This window comes from Primulina eburnea, chromosome 3 (assembly GCF_022965805.1).
Source record: "Primulina eburnea isolate SZY01 chromosome 3, ASM2296580v1, whole genome shotgun sequence".
Lineage (NCBI taxonomy): Eukaryota > Viridiplantae > Streptophyta > Magnoliopsida > Lamiales > Gesneriaceae > Primulina > Primulina eburnea.
In genome coordinates, this window is record NC_133103.1 from 17618723 (window position 1) to 17625352 (window position 6630).

Below are 6630 nucleotides of genomic sequence, written 5' to 3' on the forward strand. Positions count from 1 at the left end.
ATAATTCAGACTAGACTCCATCCTAGTCTAGGGATCCCGGTTTCCAGATGTGGTATTCCTATATCGAATTCCGTAAAGGATGGAACCATAATCTCTATTACTCGATATAACCAGTGCCCTGGTATTCCTATATCGAATTCCGTAATATATTCCATTACTCGATATAACCAAACATCCAGTGTCCTAACCTAACCGTCAAGGACTGTAGCTCTATCGCTAGCATCCTATCTTGAGACATAGTGCAATGTGCCGTGGCGATACCACCACTATCCGGCACTTCTGTCACAAGACAACTTGTCTAATACCTGTCATCTAAATACAAGAGAACAAGTACATTAATCAATGTAATGCAAATATCCATGCAATAACATAAAGTATGTGATTTAGGGAAACCCAAGTCTAAACCGACTCAAGTCCATCTCCCAATACCACATTGACTTATACCTTTCGTTGCAGTCTCGGTTTCCTGCTCAGTCGAAGTCCTGAATTCACAGTCTGTCTGGTAATCACAATATCAATAATCTCATATCAATATACCTCCCAAATCGATAACAATCTGATCAATCTGAATTTAATTCAAAATCAACGGCATAACAGTATCATTTCACTATTCCCGTCAATACCATCTCAACATCTATCAATTACAATCTATAACCCATATCCAATATAAACTGTAATCGATTCATAATCCAAATCTGTCCGGTATAAATCAATATACCCTAAAAATTCATAACAATTCCATAATCAGTCCGTTTCTTAATCTGACTTCGATTCTATGATGTCTATGATGTCAAGAACGTCATATATGAATCCTATTCAATTCTGACAATATCATAATTTCAAAGCATGTCAAAACGTAGCAAAACTTACGTCAAGTTGTAGCCTACGTTGCTAGGAACTCGGTACTGAAGTCGGATTTAAAATCAGACGGACGGATTTCTCAGATAAGGCGTAAGGATTTTCGGTGAACTTTCCCTGACTCTTTTCTCGATTCTTACCTTTTGTTTCTAAAGAAAATGCAAAGATATACGTATATATATATCAAGTTTGCATGTTACGCGACGCGTCACATTTTCATGAATCTCGGCTGGCGCTCGAGCGGTAATAAACTACCGCTCGAGCGCGGCAGTTTCTGTCCGATTCCTTTCGGATTACACATTGGCGCTCGGGCGGTCAAAAACTACCGCCCGGGCGCCACTTCTTCTGTCCAAGATGTGTTCCTATTGGACTTTGGCGCTCGAGCGGTCATTTCTTACCGCTCGGGCGCCAATGTTTCTGTCCAACAATTGCACCCTTCAAATATAATTTTTATTTCGTGTCCCGATTAATCCTTTCGTAATCATATCAAATTATAAATCAATAATTACCGATTACTAGGATTAAATTTCCGGGCATTACAAGTTTTCTATAATTTTAATATCTTAAAATTTCTAGGTTAAGGTGGTGAGTAATAATTTTCAGATTGTTGTTTTCTCCCTCACTGTTTTTCATTTTTCACATCCTTTTGCCATGAGTTTTGGTGGAATACATGACTTTTGATTAATGCCCAGTTTGGTCTCCATTGATTTATTGCAATCCCATCAAGTCCCTATTATTTTTTTCTTTAACACTGTACATATTATTTTTAAATGGGCTGAATTTGTCTCCAAAGTTTAAAAAATGCACTCAATTTAGTTTAATTGTTAAATTATCTGTTTTATCACTGACAAAATAAATCAGTGAGACATGTCAACCCGTACTCATGCGCAATCAACTGTTAGGCAAGCTGTTGTGGTATGGGCCAATCTGCATTTTCGCAGTTAGCTGGTGAGTTGAGCATAACCCGATTCGACATCTCTATTTAAAATAATCAATTTAGCTCCAAGTTAGATTCCCAGACTATGAGAACCCCAATTCAGTAAGGTTAAGAGTTCCCAATTTCAGCAAACTATTTCAGAATGCCAAGTTTCCAAATTTCAGCATACTATTTCAGCATGAAAAGTTTTAATAGATCATTTCAACAGTCAAGTTCTAGCTGACCATCCTAATGGTCAGTAGGCATTTCAAATCTTGTAATTGGCGTATTAATTCAAAGTTTATGACAATTAGTGGCAGTGAATGATACACTAACAATTAGATTTTACCTTATAAATATCATACAAAATTCTAAATAATTGTTACACAAAATTCTGAACAAATCACCATAAAATTCGAGCAAGGAGTGGCCTTATTTTTGAGCTGGTAGTGGATCATTTTCGAGCAACATTCCAATAGCAAGAGCATTATTTTTTTCAAACAACAATGAAACTTATTAAGCATCTTACTGTAAATGAGCTTTCTGCTTTAATATATTCGTGTTTTAACTCTTTTATTTCTGAAAATCAGAATATTCCAATTATTACTGTATATTTGAGATTTTTGTGAAAAAAATTTAAAGACTAAGAGGAATATTTCTCCTGCTTACCGAACAATGACCATATCACTCATCCACTCATCCCTTATTATATGAGGATGAAGAATAGTTAGAGAATGATGAACAGACCCAGTTTTGAGGATGCTGAATAAGAATGGACCCGATGTTTTTGTCTACTTTAAATTATGTTTTTTCAACTGTTGTATAGTAGATAAGATATACACTCTGGTTTATATTTTTTATGTTGTAAAACTATAGTCGAAGTCATATAAGACAATGTGTTTCAAGTTGAACGTAATATTATTATACTGGATTTATGCTATAATTTACAAGGCTTGTCAAACTTCAGTCATAAAAATCGAGACCTGCGCCAGTTGTCACACACCACGGCCATGGGGTGTGACAATGAATTAGATGGAGATGAAATTAATTCTTTTGAATATATAAAATAGGAATTACAGAAACTCAAATCAGCAGTAGTACGAACCATATCCTGGATTCATATTGAAGTAGTCCAGATCATGATAAAAGTTATTTTTTTAAAAAAGAATATATTCACCAATTGATATTGTTATATGCAATAAACGAATGGGTAATCCCCAATATTCAATACAAGGAACTATATCTTGGAATCTATGTGCATGAAAAATTGTAAGAGTAGTTTATCCAAGAATTTCCTACAACCTGTCAGACTGAGATTTCAGTCGAACCTTGACATTACATCAAAATTTCAAAGAAAAAATGTTGATGAAAGAAGTTAATAAATCATATTCTATTATATATAATGTTTCATAGGCTCTGTGTAATAAACATCATTTATAATTTTTTTTAATTATAAATGAGTTTATTGAAATAGCATAAATATTTGGAAAAGGTGCCCAAGAAATTTATCCAGCAAGAATCGAGTTTCTTATAATACATGAAACATATATCCAGATCCAAGACAAACCAATTCGGTAATGAAATCAAATTCTTACATAGGAACCAAAAGACCATCTTTTCAATGAGATAGAATCACAAGCCACGGGTGGGGGAAACATCTGCTGAAACGTCCACTACTTTTTAACTTTAAAATCCTACTAAATTTATTTATTTTTTTTTATAAAATTTGAAACTTGTATACTAACATAACTCAACAATCCGAAACTTAATTTAACATTTAAAAATTTTAAATGCACAAAAATCCCTAAATCGTCAATTAACAAGAATCCTACGTTAACATTTAACATGATCACAACTAACTTACAAATAAAGCATAAAAATATTTAAATAAACCATTCTCAAAATCTTATTTCAAAACTTCAACTATCAAGCTAATGCGGAAAATAAATGTCATCGGGAGTATATTGTCGGACTCGATCCAGTCAAGCGTCAGCGCCTCCCTCAATATCGTCCTCACCTGAAACCATCAAAATGTAATGAGTCTAATGAATCATCACGTTCTAACCATATGTAACAAATAATACATATACATGCACATGCATAAAATCAAATTTTTATTTAAAATAAGCTTGTATGCATAAATCATTTAATTGTAAAGCTTTCCATCATCATATATCACTTTTGAGTGAAGTTTGATCCTTGGAAGTGACTATCTGTATGTATCATGTGGTCAATTCATCAGTCTTAGCTCATCATTGCGCATGGGGATGAGCACTAGGCACCGCCGTAAAATGAAAATACAGTCGTTGAGCTCCATCTGGGCCTTCTCCCTCACGATACTCAAAATCATATAATATCATATTTGTCACGGTCAATTCACATCTTTCAAAATATTTTTCTTTCTTTTCATAAAATATCGTGTCCTTTCAACATTCGTAAAATAACATTTAACAATAAAAATCATACAACTTTAACATCAATAATAAAATTTCATATCTTCATCATAATATTTTAAATTATTATAATTAATGATACGAATAAATGAATGACACCAGAAATCATGAAATAAATAGACAATTATACAAAAAAATAAAGAATAAACCAACCGTAATATGAAAAATATATTTCTTAGTTCTTCAGAAGATATGTCATTATTTTTATTTTCAATACTATCAACCTCATCAGTTTCAACATCAGAATAAAACTTAAAATAAATAATGTTTCATTGGAGTTACGGTTGAATTCAGCCTCGATTTAGTGAATCAAAAATTGGAATCATAACTCAGATATATCTTCATCATATGATAAATCATAAATCATAAATGAAGGAATATTTAATCCATAACCCTTTACTAAAAACTGGAACAGATGAACAATGTCGAAACTTTATAACAACAAATCATTATAGAACCCTCCATTTCAAAGTACGAGGGAGGTTTGTTTAATTTATTAAAAACTATAATTAATCATTAAAATGGAGTCTTGAAATCATACAGTTTAACATCAAAATTTTATCACATAACCTGAAGAATACAATACTTTCTCTTGGCTGCAATGAAACCAAAACATTCCCGGCCCTGCCTTCTTCTGATTAATAGCAACTCTCTCAAAAACTTCACCTGAAGAAACTTCCCTATAGAAAAAATGGATTTGGAAATATTGAGGCTGACAATGATTTTGGGATTTTATGAGGAGGGGAAGAAAATTTCGATGATTTTGGAATTGAGAATTCTTTGAGGCGAGGATATGAGATTGGGGAGTGTGTTTTGGTGGGAGAAAGAAAAATAAATATTTAGATATATACTTCTTATAGTAAATAATATAAACTTAATAAAAAATGGATAATTTTGTATATAATATGAATATATATATATATATATATATATATATATATATATATATATATATATATATAAATATGTAATAAAATCATAAATTTTACCTACCAAAAACTAAATTTAAGTTAAAGAAATAATGAAATAAAAATTTTTAGAATACGAAATGTTTCAAAAAATATGTGGCAAAATTTTTATGGGTAAATTGATTTTAAATCCCCAAATCCAAACTCAACTTTATCCTAACTCTCTACACCTCAAAACTTTGTCCAAACTCCCTAAATAGTTTAAAATTGACAAAAATACCCTTATTATTTATAATGATCGATTTTCCTGGGAAAAATGGTATCAAAGCTTATAAAAAGCCCCGAGCCTCTATCGTGTGATCTGACACGAAGCGCGACTCTCCATAGGGGATGACCTAGGCTCTTCTACAGATTTGAGGTTAGCAAGCTGATAGGTACCCTTAAGTGTGTCACCCTGTGATTGATCCCTGGATCCCTCATCTACTTATCCGAAAGCTGTAGCTCTGAGTTGGGGTACTGAACTTAAATGGTATCAGAGCCTAGGTAAAATTATTTCAAACACAAAATTTATTATTATCAAGTAATCAAAATGTTTGAGGAGGAGAATTTCGAAAAAATTATGAATCCAAAAAATAATTTACAAGAACTATTCCAATATTTTGGAATATACACAAGAGCATCTAACCTTGGTTAGATATCAGAAGCAGAAAGTGATGACACAGCATCCTTAGGTAAACTTATGATTCAAACAAATAAGTTTTTGGAGATAGTACCAGATTCCTCTAAGCTCTCTTTATATCTTAGGAAAATCCAGAAAATGGTACAAAATTATGGAAATATGCTAGACTTTGTACCTAAACGAGTTGAAAAAATCTTTGAAAATCAAGAAGAAATTCTTTGAATATTAAAGGATATTCAAACAAAAATTCAAAAACTAGAACAACAACCAAGTTCTAGTAAAAAAACTTTAGGCAGAAGGTTACCACTATCATTTGGTATTGAACCTTTGTTACATCAATAAGGGAAGGCCAAAGTGGTGTCAAAACATTTGACTGAAAAAGAAAAGATGACCAATCTAATTAAATCTGTCTCAGAAAAGAAATTAATCTGATGACAACTTTAGAAAGGATTGGTATAGAGGATCTACAAGTGCTTGCAGAATCTTTCGCAAATCTCAAAGTTGTAGATCTGAAGATGAACACAGCAGGAGGTGAACCACCTACTATAACCTGGTCATCTTCTCAGAAACCACCAAGGGAAAGTGTGGGATCTCAGAATGTAAATGTGAGAGAATCTCATCCCGATTTCCATACTGATGGAAAATCACACTCAGCAGGAACAAGGACAATCCCTTGCACCAAACATCCTATGGGAAATATGTTCTAGAAACTATACATCCTTATGGGGTTATGCTTAACCTTGATGTGTTAGACTTCAAAAACAGAGAAGATCTCATAGATGATTGGACATCTGCTATGAAAATAGCGGCATGAAC